This window comes from Bos grunniens, chromosome 7 (genome assembly GCF_055505025.1).
Source record: "Bos grunniens cultivar Pamir isolate PY7600 chromosome 7, Bosgru_T2T1.0, whole genome shotgun sequence".
Lineage (NCBI taxonomy): Eukaryota > Metazoa > Chordata > Mammalia > Artiodactyla > Bovidae > Bos > Bos grunniens.
In genome coordinates, this window is record NC_141171.1 from 88,980,607 (window position 1) to 88,997,107 (window position 16,501).

The 16,501-nt window shown below is 35.8% G+C and overlaps 1 protein-coding gene across 2 annotated transcripts in view; it reads right to left on the minus strand.

Moving 5' to 3' along the window:
* Window positions 1-1,701: 1,701 nt before the first annotated feature.
* The window catches only part of LOC147369947 (uncharacterized), a 779,924-nt gene continuing 765,124 nt past the window's right edge, over window positions 1,702-16,501 (minus strand). Inside the window, exons 4-5 of one of the 2 annotated variants that reach the window (XR_015168168.1) lie at window positions 5,145-5,287; window positions 1,702-2,836 (exon numbers count right to left, since the gene is read on the minus strand). The gene's annotated coding sequence lies outside the window, so the exon portion shown is untranslated. The remainder of the gene's footprint in view (window positions 2,837-5,144; window positions 5,288-16,501) is intronic. The other variant, XR_015168155.1, reaches the window with a different exon arrangement.

The following is a 16,501-nucleotide window of genomic DNA, read 5'->3' on the forward strand; positions in this document are numbered from 1 at the left end:
TTCTAAAGATATTGACTCAATATCCAAGGATGACATATTTTCATTTTGTCCGGTATTTTTCTTCCAGGTAGCATTCCTACTGTGGCCAGTCATTTGCTCTGTGACAGCCATGATTTTTTAAAAAATTAGCTTACAATTTGGAGAGAAATTTTTAAATTGGGTCTCACCTAAAGCTTCCCACAGACATCCGGTTGTCCAGGTCTTGCAATTAATCATGAAAATAATGCGTAGAAAATGAATACAGTGCTTAGACTAATTGTGGAAGCTTCTACTACCTAGCCAATACGAGCCTCAATTTCAGAATTGATGATGAGAAATATCTTGTTGATTGAGACTGATAATATTCAATTCAGGTCTTTCCATCAGGAAGGCAAAGATCCTCCAAGTCAAAAATTATCTACATAAAGAAGAGAAGGAGAGGCTCAAACGACAGGCTCAGCTCCTGACTAATTGCCATACGAATACAATGTGTGGCTTTGCGGCTACAGAGCTAAATTGGCACACTGTACCTTCTTGTTGGAATTAAAAGATGGCTGGGGGGGAATACAAGAATACTCTTATAAAAAAAGTTAGGAGGTAATCTCGTTATAAGTTTTCCAAACTTCCCTACTGAATGTTTGTTCCAAACTTTATTTAAATAGCATGTTACAGCGATACCTCATTTACATGGTATGTCAAAGTGTTATAATTTCCACATTTCTAGAATCCCAGGTCCAAGACAGCATTGCATAATGAAGGGAAAGGATACATGATTTCTAGGAATGAATTTCAGTGTAAATAATAATCAGTGATTCTATCAACCTTCCAAGGACAGTGAGGAATCTATGATGTATTGTTTATTGCATGCTCTCTGCTTTTACCCTCTATGGATTTCGGCACTTTCTGTAAACGTGGACAGGGGCTTCATTATACGGTGGAGTATTTTTTAATTCTGTTACTTTTTTTTTTTTTTTACATTTGTGTTCTATCATAAAATTCATCTAAGCATAGACATGGTTGTTTCTCATTGGGGAGTTTATCTGCCAAAATGTTATTGCTATAGGAAATGTATGTCACATTGGATTATCACTTGGCACTACCATGCCAGAACAGAGTGAGCTTTAAACTTGGTTTGAAGAAATCTAATTAGTATCAACTGAAAAAGAAGATCCCTAAAGATATTTCTTTCTTACTTTTCCTAATATAAAAGGTGATTTGTGACAAAACTGTTAATCTATAATCATTTTTGCTACTCAAAATCAAATTTGACATTTTCTGAACATATTATTCTTAGTAATAGGTAAATTTCCTTAAAGCAAACTTAAAAATATAGAAGTGGGGGGAAATGAATAGAAAATATTATTTTGAGTGAAAACAGCTGTAAGAGAATTAATGAGTGAAAATATTATAAGACTGTAAGGCATTTGTAACTGTATTCAGTACAGTTCTCCAGACAAATTTAGTGCTGTTTTATTTATTCAATTAATAATAATTTATTGAGTAACTACTATGCTCCAGGTACTGTGTTAATGAAGGAAAGGCAAAGACACCATGAAGACTGCAAAGACTATAAATAAGACATTATCATTTCCCTTACCCCCCTCTGTGATCCAATCTTCAGGCAGATACATATATACATATATAAACATATATATGTATATAAACATATATATAAGCTAGTTTCAATCTTCAACAAAATTCAGTAGAAGTATGTACATATGTTTTATTTATAGACATACCTAGATATTTGCAAACATACACACATCTATCCATGTATTAGAATATATCTGTAAACACCTATTTGCACATATGCACAAGTAAAAGGATGAGATAAAACACACGCAAAGGACTTGCACTTCATTGGACTCTAACACATCTGAATGTTATTTGAACCACATAGAGCCTCCCTCAGATTTCTGAAAGTATTATAAGAGATAAGAGGTGCAAAGCATTTAGCTCAGGATCTGTCATACAAAAACAGTGAGAGAGTTATAACTGTTATTTATTATTATTATTTTGTTTTATTGTGGGTGACTTCTTGGAGGAAGCAGTTGCAGAAGCAGATGTAGGTGAGAAGATAAAGGAGTAGTAGCAGACAATGAAATATTATGAGAATACTATATCCTAAGGGGAGAAGGAGAAAGTCATTCAAGAACAGATATAAACTTCAATGACCACAAAATAGTATTAATATATGCCAACTTACTATTCCATCTGAGAGTGTAGAAAATTTTAAGAACAAAAAGAGGGCTTTTTAAATTTGTGTTTACATTGAAATAAAGATTTAAGCTTCAGTTCAGTTCAGTCACTCAGTCTTAAAATATACTAGAGAAATTAAAATACAATTAGTGAGGAAGACACATTATTTATTTAGAAAGTTATATTGAAGATGAAGAAAGAAAAGGAACTTAAAACATTATCCATAATTTCAAATTTAAGAAATACATTTTGTGTTTAAAAATACAAAAAATGTTTTGGTTATAAGCAGAGTATAGAAGCAACTTGGCCAGTTATACACACACACACACCCCCTAACGCTTTCTGTTAATCTCTCTCTCTTTTCACTAATATCTTACATTTATGCTCATTTATTTTTCTTCTTTTGATATGACTGGTCCATAATATAAATCTTATTCTTTGAGGAGATGTCTTTCAGATAGAAAGATGAGAATTTGTATTTAAATTGAGAATCTTTGTGATGTGGGAATTTCACTTATACATTATCTTAAAGCCATGAGTTGTACGCAGGGTCCTTTTGGAAAATTTCTATGAAAGTATTTCACAGAGTGAGCTTTGAAGGATTATAAATGCTTTGAACATGACATCTGGGGGGTGGTATTTTGAGAACAGCAGGCTTCTGTAAAACATACACACACATATTTGTAACTATTTATAACTACAATGTTATAGACAAAGTTAGGTAAGTGCTACTTAATACATATATAATACTTGAAAAATAGGAATGGATATATAGAAAAAGAGATGATAGAACAGAGATAGAGGTAAGAAATGAAAATCCATTTCACACAAACTTCTCATTCATGAGCGCTGGCTATTTAGGGTTCCCTGTGTGGATAACTGCATTATCACTTCCTCTCTCTTATAGATCATTTGTCTCCTACTTATTAAGTAAAAGTGAGTTAATGAATTTACTGAGCTGTACTATAGTCTATTTTATGAGTAGACTTGTACTGGTTTTCATCCTTAAATTATACCCTCCCCATTCCATAGCTCTCCATGTTGAATTCTTACTCTTTTTAACAATACCATCTCAAATGCCAACCCTGCCACAAAGTTTTCCTAAAACTTCTGTCTTTTTAGATTCTTGTAATTTGCACAGCATTTTGTTTGTACTTTCAGAATAATGTGACTTGCCATGTCTTTTTGTGTGTGGGGGTGGAGTGGGGACGGGGGGGGGGGAGTGCTTTATGTCCTCTCTTCCTGGAAACGGTTGGAAGGGAAATGTAGCACACACTATGCTTTTGATAAACATTTGTCTAGTTGCACTGAATTGAATTTGTAGGCAACTTGTAAACTGATGGGTCTAACAAAACCTTTCTAAAGGTCCATCTATCTGCTCATTTAATAGTACTTATGCTTTATCCTCCTAATTCTAGTTACATGTATATAGATATAAATAAACTCATTTCTTCATGTATTCAAATTCCCAATATTTTGTTAGTTTTTGATAAGTTACATCATTAAAAAAATTATGGTAAAAATTTCCTAACAGGCATCTAGTATTATTTAGTTGTACTCTATGCAACTATAATATTTTAAATGGTTTAATGATAGGAAGGCACCAATCTTTCAATTATTTTTATCAGCCTATCAGTATTATCAGTGTTCTGATAAGCCTATCAGCTTATCAGTATTCTTTTTTTGAGGTATAAACAATAAATAATATACAAATCAATGTATAGGCAATGTAAATGTCACCATCATCGTAAACCAACAAAGTATGTAAAACTTTAAAACCTAATAGTAACATAGTGAGGAGTTAAAACAGTTCTATTGATTTTTATTTCTAACTCTTAATGCATCACTCGTCTTCCTTTCATGAGTCAATTTCCTTTACTACTCTGGCTCATTCAGGAGAAATGTTTTCTATCATAGTTCTATAGTCTCACTAATAATTAAAATATATGTGAGTATCCTGATGTTTAGCTACAATGATAACTCCAGAGTCAGTTGTCAATGGATATACCATTTGTGGGAAACTGCCTTATACTTTTGCTCTTCAAAAGTCAATTTGGTACCCTCCTCTGATTAAGAGTCCATGTTTCACTCAATCTAAAATTCTGGTCCATTACATAATTTTCAGAAGCTGGAAGAAAAGCATTTGCATCATTTCTGTTCCCAGATCTGTTCAATATATACTCCCAGTCTGTCATGCCTGAAATTAATTTTTTACAATCTGGATCTTTACTATATGCTAAAAATTCAGTACAAAAAAGGACCTCCTTCTGCAGAGAATATGTAAGCCAGAACACCATGTTCCATCTTTATAATGAAACACGTAGTTCCTATCAAAAGGCAAATTTTTTGTTTCAAAATGTTTGAAGAGAATAATGCTTTAAAAGATTTCAAACGCTTATGCTTACTTTTGTGAAAGTGAAAAGATCTCTACCTCAAATATACTTTAGCTTGAATCATACAGTTTGTGTGTACATTGAACAACTTTTTAATTATTTCAAGCTATTTCCCTTTCCGTATTTCATGCTTCTGAAATAGGAAAACAAAAGTTAATCATTAAAGAAATAGTTTATCTCAGAATATTCAGAGTCAAGTGTATGACTATTAAAATGCATACTGATTGTTAATATCAATATATTAAACAAATGATAACAAACTCTTCTGACTCATTAATCATAAAGCTTATCACACTCACAGCTAAAAATCTTGTTTTCCCCAAAGTGTAAAATAAATTCTATAGATTTTTTTCAATGAGTAGTCCTAAAGAAGAAATTTCAAATATAAGAGAAAATATAACATTAAATACAAAGCAAACAAACAAAAATCCTTTGTATGATATTGGGAAAATTATTTATCTCTGAGAGTATGCTCATTCTTCTGTTAAATGGGGATAGCAAATATGAAGCTATAATAAAGTAATGCATAAAATTGTTATAGCAGAATCTGGGTTAAATTCTGCCTTCTCTTACTTTTCCTCCTTTTCTTCCTCTGGATCTCCTCTTTCACTTCTCTTCCTAGTCCTCTTCCTCTCACTTTCCTTTCTCCTTCTCCTCATAATTCTTCAAAATAGAAAATTTTGAGGCTTCCGAAATGTACAGCATTCAACTTGGATCTAGGATTCAAAATGAGACCTATATCACACCAAAGTCATTCGAATCTAACATTATTCTCCTCTAGTGCTTCCACTGATTTTTGCATAGTGTATTTGTCACAGACTGATTATAAGAATAAAACTTTCTTTTTTGGGGGACAAATACTATATTTCTGAAAATATTTGCCTCATCCTTTGGGGTATATATTGTTTGGTGCATGGGTGTTTTTTAATGTTTGGCCTTCATAATTTTTCAAACCTAAATAATTAATAATAGACTTTTTTAGTTGATATAGTGTTTTGCATTACTTTCTAATTGTTTGCTAATAATACTAACATTCATATGATGACTTTCTACAAAGTTTATTAATAAATGTGTGTCATTATTTTAAATTTCCTGGATTCTCTATGCTCTGGATCCACATCTTACATTTTCCCCCAGTTCAGTGTGATTTTAAAAAATTATTTGTATTTTATTTACATTTATCTTTATATAAGTATTGCTGTTTCTCATTATTGCATACTTTTATTAGTTAGACTTAACTTAAAATTCCTTTTGATGTTTATATTATCTTGACTGAGGCATTGCAGGAATATCCTTATTCCACAATTATGTATATTGATCTTAACTTCCATTGCATATAAAGAATACTTTACTAGCTGGACAACTACATGTAAATTCATTAAATTAGAACAGTCTCTCATAAAACATACAAAAATAGACTCAAAATAGTTCAAAGACCTAAATATAAGACATGATAACATAAAACTCTTAGAAGAGAACGTGGCAAAACATTCTCGGACATAAATCATGGCAATATTTTCTTAGATCATTCTCCAAAGGCAAAGGAAATAAAAGCAGACATAAACAAATGGGACCTAATCAAACTTAAGAGCTTCACACAGCAGAGGAAACCATCAACAAAATGAAAAGGCAACCTATGGAATAGGAGAAAAAATTTGCAAAATAGGCAACTGACAAAGTAAATTAACAAGGAAAATATAAAAACAGTTCATACAACTCAATATCAAAGAAAAGAAAACAACCCAGTCATAAAAAACGAGCAGAGGACCTAGACAGACACTTCTTCATAGAAGACATACAGATGGCCCAGAGGCAGATGAAAAGATGCTCCACATTGCTAATTAACAGAGAAATACAAATCAAAACAACAATGAGGCATCACCTCACATTGATCAGAATGGATATTGTCATCAAAAATCAGGCAGAAAGAAAAACATGGTATCATTTATATGTGGGATCTAGAAAGTAATACAAATGAATCTATATATAAACAGCAACAGACTTACACACACAGAAAACAAACTTATGGTTCCTAAAGGGGAAAAGGAGAAGAGGAGGAATAAATTAGGAGTGTGAGATTAACAGGTACAAAATACTACTGGTAAAATAGACAAGCAACAGAGATTTACTGTATAGCACAGGATGCTGTAGTCGATGTCTTGTAATAACCTATAATGGAAAATAATCTGAAAAGAATATATATAACTGAATCACTTTGCCATACACTTGAAGCTGCCACAATATTGTGAATCAACTATATTTCAATTTTAAAAAATACTGTGCTTCTGCACAATGCCTCTCCTGCTCTCTTTTAATTTTTCACTGATTTTATCTATATATTTGACATTCTTCTTTTTTTCTTTTTGTATTTGGATTACTGTTGCTCCTCCCACTAGTTGTTGAGAGCAAGTTTTCTTGGATTGCTTAAATCTACTTCCCTGAAATAGGTAGGCATCACAGACTGATCACAAAGGGGCACCAGGGAAGTCATTTGGCTGCGTGTAGCTGAAGACTCAGCTCACAGTGGCCTAAGTAAACAGAAAGTTTATTTTTGTCACATTACCATGTTCTGAAGATGAGAACTCCAGGACCCTTATGGTGGCTTTTCTAGGACATGAAGGACTTGTTCTCGTTCACGTTTTCACTCAGCTGAGTTTGGCATAATCTTTTGTCATTGGCCTTAGCACTCCCTGATTGTGAGGTGGCGAGATACCACCAGCCTTGTATCTGAATTCTGAGCAAAGGAATATTACAAGGCCTTCTAAGTCTTTCCCTTTAAAAGCTGTTTTCCAAACTTCACTGGAAAACTCTAGTTATATTTCAGTGTGCCAGAACTTTGTCAAAGGGTATTTTTATCCATAAGAGAGGTTAAGGAATGCTGTATTTATCTGGGAACATTGTGGCCCCCTACAAAATCATTGTTGCTCCAGACAAAAATCATATGAAAAGGCAAGCAGCAAAGTCGGCCAAGGGGAGCTAACCGTCATGTTAATATCATGGGCTTCTCCTCCCTCCCCACCCCCAGCCACTGCTGACTGATTGTGTAGTGAACCCTAACATTGGTTCAAGCTGATTTTCTTGTGGGTCAACTATGAATTATGGTTCCAAGTTAATAGTTAGTCTCTGTTGGGTGCTGGTGTTAAGAACCGAGGCTGGGACGCTCATTGTCTACCATACCCATATTGAAATAGGGATAATCTGGAGAAAGAAGGAGGAAAAAGAAGACGGAATTGCTCTGCAGAAAGTTTCAGAACTGAAATATCATGTATTCTCAGTAAGACGAAGAGCAATTCCTCCCTCTGTTCCTTTAACATATTACTGTTTATTCCAGCTAGTTTGATTACAGTTTGTTTCTCAATTCAGAGATATACAAGAATACAGCATTTTCCTTTCTTGGTGTTTTTTTTTAAATATATATATATATATACACACATATATACTTCTGTTTTAGCTAGAATTTTAACTCTATGGGAGCAAATACCCATATGTCTGTTTAACAGTGATTCCTGTTTGCCTGGCATGGCAAGTTATCAATAAATATTTGTGTAATGGGTACTGCTTTTTTACAAACTGAACATCCTCTAATTCTCCTTATTGTTTATCTTTGATTTCTTTTATTGGTTTTACTAGTTATCTTCTAGCACAGCATTCCCTCTGAAAAATACATTTGTTGAATGATTTCTGAACAAGGCTGTTAATGGTCCTGTTAGGAACAGTGTATTTTGGCCTAGTCAATTATGTAACTGCTGCTGCTGCTAAGTCGCTTCAGTCGTGTCCGAATCTGTGCAACCTCAAAGACGGCAGCCCACCAGGCTCCCCCGTCCCTGGGATTCGCCAGGCAAGAACACTGGAGTGGGTTGCCATTTCCTTCTCCAATGCATGAAAGTGAAAAGTCAAAGTGAAGTTGCTCAGTCGTGTCTGACTCCTAGCGACCCCATGGACTGCAGCACTCCAGGCCCCTCCGTCCATGGGATTTTCCAGGCAAGAGTACTGGAGTGGGTTGCCATTGCTTAAGTGTACCTAAATGAGGAAATCTTTGTCTTCACATAGGTTAGTATTTGAAGAGATAGTTGTACATTCCCTGCCATATTTGTAAGCCAATTGAGAAAAAATGCAAGGAGAAAGGTACAGATAGCAATCAGAATATCATCTTGACAGTCTTCCTGGAAGAATAGGATTATATCTGTAATCTAATCTGCTTCTAAATGTTAAACCTCAGAATTAGACATACTCATCCACCCAGCACTTCTGGAATAAGAAGATCATGAGTTAAATTACATTGCACTTATGAGTTAACATTCAAAGAAATTAAAGAAACTCACTTGGGAGGACTCTGCCAACAGAAGGTTAATCTTGGCATTATGCATATAGCACATGGCAGGGGCTACAATCCACCTATGCATAATTCCTCCTTTCGCAAAGAGCTCCACTTGAGCCATCAATAGATTCTTCTGTTATTTATAAATTTCGACTTGGTGGCATCCCCACCATGAGGTCTTTCACAAAATTCTTTCTTTTCAGCACAGGATATTCAGAGCATCTGAATTCCCACTTTCCCTTTGGTCCTATATTTCTATGTTGCAGAATTGAATTGAGTGACTTTCCATTCACAAAGACCACACTATTTACGAGCAGGTATTTCCAGGCCTTTGGTATTGTGACAATTTTCACTGCCTCTCATGGAACTGCTTAAGTATAAGAAATGCACTTAGGAAAGAAGTTTTCCTCTTCATCTGTAATTAACTAATCCAGAATAAATGTATAATCACGTGAAAGGTAATTCTTGAAACATTATGCTAAAGCTACATTAATTTTAGATTCCTCTCCCCATATTTTCCTCCCAGTACGAATGGAACGTGGATCTGAGTTAGCTAATCTGGTACTGTCTGTCCAAGGACGGAACTCATACTTTAAATTAGTATCTCACTACTCCATGAAACTCATTTGTTTGTCAACTTAAAAGCAGTGATTTTGTGCTTAGCTCATTGCTATAAAAATTCATCCAGCTCATCCTCCTTGACCCCCCTCCTCCACCCCAATTAAATCTGGGCCTCTGTGGCTTCAACTTTTATGTGATCTGGGAAACAGAAATAGGTCAAAAGAGTTAGGTAAATAGAACTCAGACTTACAGAAGAGAGAGGGAAACAAACAAACAAACAAACAAACTTCCCCTCCTCCCTACTCCACTATTCCTTCACTCCAAATTACATGAATGCCAATTTGGTATTACATGACATGAATAACACTTTTAAAAAGTTGTTTATTTTTAATTGGAGGATACTTGCTTTACAATATTGTGTTGGTTTCTGCCATATAGCAACACGAATCAGGCATAGGTATACGTAACGTCCCCTCCATCTTGAGCCTCTCTTGCACCTCTGCAGCCCATCCTGCACCTCTAGGTTGTCACAGAGCACCTGATCTGATCTCCCTGCATCATACAGCAAATTCTCACTGGCTATGTCACCCAGGGTAAAAAGTATGTTTCAATGCTATTCTCTCAATTTGTCCCACTCTCTCCTTCCCCCACTGTGCCCACAAGTCTGTTCTTTATGTGCATGACATTTATGCATTACTGATTTGCTTTAAGTATTCTGATGCTAACCATTCATATATTTTAACACTGACTTTATATCTACTTTAGATTCAGTTTAGATTTAGATTTGGTTGTTATGTCTCTCAAGTCTTTCCTAATCTTGTCTCTTCTCTCTCCAGTTTATTTGTTGAAAACCCTGCACCACTTCTTTTGTAGGATTTCCCACGCTCAGATTTTATTTTTTACTGCATCTTTATAAGTTCCCTCTGTACCCTGCATACTGGAAATTAGAGTGTGAGGCTCAGTCATGTTTTAGTTTGAGTTTTCTGCAAGAATTCTCCCTAGCTGCTATTGTATACTTCCTTCATGAGGTATACAATTTCTGGATATCTCAATTTGTGATGTTAACTGTTGCTATCTATCATTGCCCAGATATAATTTCATTAGACATTTTAAAAATGGTGATAATCTTTCATTATTATCTGTCATTATATCTATTTCATAAAATTAATAATCTTCTCCACATTCTATATGTTTCTCAATTTTATTTCCTAGTTTATGAGCCAATTGTCTAAACCATTAATTTTCACTACTTATTTTCAATGATGACTTAAGTTGTTCTTTAACATGGGTTAATCAGTTCAGTTTTTGTTGCCCAGCTACTCTGCTTTCTTCTTTTTTTGCAAAAGAATAGCAGCTGTTTTCAGAATCCACTTTGTGTTGTGTTCTATATCAGAGATGGCACAGATATTTTTTCCTTCACTTTTTTCTTTCACATGGTTTCTTCAAACTTTATTAAGTCAAGTTATTATTATTGTTCCTCATCTTTCCTTGTGATTAGCTGGCTAATTCTTAGAAACCAAGTGTAAGTATAGGCAGACTTGTGATACTGAGGCCAGTGCTTTGCTTATGGCTCTGTTTAGAAATCGGCTAAGTCCTACTGATGCCAAGGGCTTCTCTGGTGGCTGAGCAGTAAAAAATCTGCCCACCAATGCAGGAGATGTGGGTTCAATCCCTGGGTTGGGCAGATCCCCTGGAGAAGGAAACGGCAATTCACTCCAGTGTTCTTGCCTGGAAAATCCCATGCACAGAGGAGCCTGGTTGGCTACAGTCCATGGGGCTGCAAATAGTCAGACATGACTGAGTGATAACAACAGCTCAAGGAAGGGCTGAGTGTGGGAACAAAGGAAAGATTTTGTTTTATTTCTTTTATTCTGAAACTTTTGTTCTTATGTGTTGCTTTTCTATCCATAACAGAATTATTAGCATATTGTATCATATGGATTTGGGATTGGGGAGTGCACTATCATGGAGAGAGGTTTTCATTCCTCTTCCCAAAGTCTGCACAGGAAAGGGTAACTCTACTTAGTAGCAGAGTATGGCTTCTGTATTTGCAAACAAGGAGTGTGTCAACTGGAGGTGAGCACTGCATTCCTGTTCTCTTTCTTATGGGCTTCCCTGGTGGTTCAGATGATAAAGAATCTGCCTGCAATGCAGGAGACATGGTTTTTATCCCAGGGTCAGGAAGATCCCCTGAGGAACAGAATGACTACCCACTTCAGTATTCTAGCCTGGAGAATTCCATGGACAGAGGAGCATGGTGAGTTGCAGTCCAGAATTGGATTAAAGCCACTTTTTAGTTTTATGGCAGCATAACTGATATACAAAAAATGCACGTATACAGTTTAGTGAATTTGGACTTATGTATACACTTATATACTATCACCACAGTCAAGGTAATAAGCAAATTCATCATCACCAAAAGTTTCCTCATGCTAATGTGATTTGTTGTGTTGTGTGTGTGTGTGTGTGTGTGTGTTTTGTGGTAAGAGCACATAACATGAGACCTACCCTCTTTAACACCCAAGCCAATTTTTGCACCTTTTCATCTTCTGGCCCTGACATTATTGGCTCTGTTAGGAGCTGGAATTTGCGTCCACTCTTAATGTTGTATTTCCTACACTGCACACAGTTGCTTGGTCGTACTGAGCCAATTTTGTAAATCCAAGCTGTAGCTGCAGGAGTGCAGTTCATTTTCCCTGGTTTGCACACCCTGACTTCTGGCAGCACGCCTCTCCAGAAAGGCTGCCTAAGGATCCGACTGACAGAAAACACCAGTCCTTGGTCCTAACCCATTAGGTGAGAGAGTACAGAAAACCTTACAAGACTTGGGAATTTGATTTTTCTCTATCATTCTTTTAGACAATAGTTGAGAACTGTTTTTCTCTTAAGGAAAACTTTTTGGACATACCAGGGAGAAATTAAAAAAGGAAGATTTGGTTATTTGTCTATCTTCTATGATGACCATTGTATTTATAAAAATCTATTCATTTCTTTTTGTTTTGTTTTTAATTAAATTTATTTATTTTTAATTGAAGACTAATTGCTTTACAGTATTGTGTTGGTTTCTGCCAAACATCAACATGAATCAGCCATAGCTGTCCCCTCCCTCTTTATTCATTTCTTAATACACATTATAATTATTTTATCTCTATAAAGACCATAGTATCTAAGTAGTGCAATATTACTTTATGTAACTTCCACCATAGTTTGGTAAAAGTGACTTTTTCTGACCAACTGTACCAGAAAATGACTTTGTCCTGCCCCAAGCCAGGCTGCTGCTGTGAGAAACCCCAAGAACAGCAGGTATTTCATACTGTTGAGACAGTTCTTTCTGTGGTAAATTTTACCTCTTTCCTTCAGGGCATGCTTCAGAATTATCAACAAAGAGCTAATTGGAAACAGTGTCTAGAATATAATTCTGAATATCATCCTTATTTTATGTAAAATAGAGTTCTCTTGTTTCCTACCAAGTTAAACGAGATTTCCATTTTGATTTTGAAGAAAAAGGAAAGAAAATTTCAACTATTAAGTCACCAAAGGCCACCTTCAGAATAAGATTATTTAACACTGGGACTAGTTATGTTTAAAATGTAATTGTGTAAGTACAAGTTTTCTTTCCTTTTTCCCCTTTTCTTCTTCCTTTATTTTTATGAGAAAGGAATTTTAACTCCACATTTTGTTTTTTTAACTCTATGTTTTATGTTCATTCCTCACTAGGGGGAAAGGGGTTAGAATAAAGAAATGTGTGAAAACTGTATTCAGAATTGCTCTGTATAATTAATGAGTCAGTATCTCCCTTAAGCAGAGCATCAGAACGTTAAACTTTGCTGACTGTGATTATTAGCCTGAAACGACCCTACATTTTGACTCACTACTTTCTCATCCATAAGATCTTGATCTTCACTAGTGTTAATATCACAAAAGTTTGCACCCAAAGTATTTGACTCTAACCTAAAAGATTTTAACACTGGTTCTTTTCCAGCCCTGTGAACCTCTAAGGAGAAATAAAAACAATTCTTTCCCAAATGCTACTAATTCTGCTGGCTGAATTACTGGATTGATTTATTAATGTTTAATAACAGTCATAAAATGTTGGTAATAATCATTTTAGTCAGAGTGCCACATTGAAATTCATAGGGATGAACCCTGGTAGCTCAGATGGTAAAGAATCTCCCCACAACGCAGGAGACCTGGGTTTGATCCCTGGGTCAGGAAGATCCCCTGGAAGAGGAAATAGCAACCCACTCCAGTATTCTTGCCTGGAGAATTCAAAGGACAAAGGAGCCTGGCAGGCTATAGTCCATGGGGTTGCAAAGAGTCGGTCACGACTGAGCAATTAACACATTTATAATGAGTTAGCAAGTCAAATTAGGTAAATTCCTTTATGAGTGAAGGAAACATGCCATTTCCAATTTTTAAAACAACAGTATCTCATTGAGCAGTGCATCCATCACATCACATGTGTTGCTCAGCAGTTTTAGTCACTTTTCAGTTATCCTTTCTCTCCCTTCTGTATTTAATCTCTTTCTAAATGATTGGAGTCAATTTCTCTTTCTTTTCTCACTGGGTTTGCCTCACACTACCAAATGGTTGATTAGTAACACCATCTCACCGGCATAGTATATCTTGAATCAAATCACTTTGTTATATTGCAAATGTGCAATATATTTAACTAAAGCAAAATATATGACCTTGCCATGTTGAATTTATTTGTTGCAATTACATTGCAGATTTTCCAAATTTGTGTTTGCCTTTTTATCTTTACTACTAGGGTCTTATACCATGCCTTTAGAACCTCCTGCTTGCCTGAAGTCCAGAATTTGTGACAACTACCTGTTTTCCTACTGCTATTATCTTTCTACACCACTTTTTCGCACCATTTTGCTTCTAGAGTTACGTGTTTAAAAATCAAATGTGATTGTGTCATTCTCTGCTTGGAAACCTTTACTAACTGCCTGTTGCATACTGAGATCCTCAGTTTGATATATAACACTTTTGGAATCTGCCTTACATTTTGATGAGGTAGATGGTCTCTTTTACAGTTGAGTGACCCTCCTGTACTTTTAATAAGCAAAAAGCACAGGTCCAGGTAGAATTCTGGTTTTACGCCTGGCAGGAGCAGAGGTTTAACACACTTAAATGTCAGTTGTGGTATTACTCTGCCAGAAGAGTCTATAAATAAAGACAGATTCAAATTGAAAGTCCGAAACCAAGTTGAGCATAAAAGCCCCACATTTGAGGAAGGACCCTCCAATGACACTGTAAAGTCATAAATGGTTCAATAGTCTTGGTAACCCAAGGCAAAGGAGTCTGAAACATAAATCTGGGGTTACAAATCAGAAGTTGTTACCATATTAGGCCCACAGACAGCTATGTTCATTAATTTATATTTATTCAGAGGGACAGTAATTTGATGGAAGGTCCTGAATGATTAAAATATCAACAGTGAGTGTAGAAGTATCTGTGCATTTGTATTAGTCAATGTGTATTGCTTTAACAAGCAATTTCAAAATCTTAGTAACTTACAGCAGAAATTAAAGCTTTAGTTTCTTGTTTTTGGGTTTGCAAGTTAGCTCTGCTTTACTCCACATATCTTTTCATGCTAGCATCCAGGCTGAAGGAGCAGCCACTATCTGGGATATGCCATTCTTCTGGCAGAGGACAGAAGCAAGCCCAACCACACCATGAAGCACAGTTAAAGCTTCCTCTCAGAGGGTATGTATCACATCCATTGGCAAAAGTAAGTCACATGGCTAAGACTGACAAGGGCTAGGATAGTATCTGCCAGTGGCAAGGTATGGTAAGAGTTCAGTCAGTTCAGTTCAGTCACTCGGTCGTGTCCGACTCTTTGTGACCCCATGGACTGCAGCATGCCAGGCCTCCCTGTCCATTTCCAACTCCCGGAGTTTACTCAAACTCATGTCCATTGAGTCGGTGATGCCATCCCACCATCTCATTCTCTGTCCCCTTCTCCTCCTGCCTTCTATCTTTCCCAGCATCAGGGTCTTTTCCAATGTCAGTTCTTTGCATCAGGTGGCCAAAGTGTTGGAGTTTCAGCTTTAGCATCAGTCCTTCCAATGAACACCCAGGACTGATCTCCTTTAGGATGGACTGGTTGGATCTCCTTGCAGTCCACAGGACTCTCAAGAGTCTTCTCCAACACCACAGTTCAAAAGCACCAATTCTTTGGCTCTCAGCTGAAGAGTAAGAGTGGGAGTGAATTATATACTCCTAAGAGTGGGAGATAATTCAAAACAATAGCAAAATATACCACAGACCTCAAATATGCTATACTTTATGATTCTCCCCTACCTCTCATTTGGAATTCATTATTTGGGGAAGATATTACGTATGCCCCACCTTATCTTGGGGTAATGTGAATTCTGGTATCTTAAGGATTTAGGTTATACATGACATTAGGTCATTAGCTACAAGAGACTGAATCACAATTTTGAAGTAATATGTAGTTATTTTTTTCTAATTATTTGTGTGCATATCCTTACTTAGATTTTGGAAACACAACCTAAACTTTTCAGACATTTATAAGACATGTATAAGACATTTTCTTGTACCTCATTCTGGCAACTTCTCTGTTCTTATTTCTTCATTTTCTGATGCTAAAGTGTCTTCAAAAATGATTTGTCATCGTTTTTCTCTGCATGCAAGGTTACTAGTGGGCCCACTGGGTGACCATAACACACACGACTAACATGTTGGATTCGTACAATATACATACATCACAGCAGGATCCTCTATGACCCACCTCCCAGAATACTGGAAATAAAAGCAAAAATAAACAAATGGGACCTGATTAACCTTAAAAGCTTCTGCACATCAAAGGAAACTATTAGCAAGGTGAAAAGACAGCCTTCAGAATGGGAGAAAATAATAGCAAATGAAGCAACTGACAAACAACTAATCTCAAAAATATACAAGCAACTCCTACAGCTCAACTCCAGAAAAATAAATGACCCAATCAAAAAATGGGCCAAAGAACTAAATAGACATTTCTCCAAAGAAGACATACAGATGGCTAACAAACACATGAAAA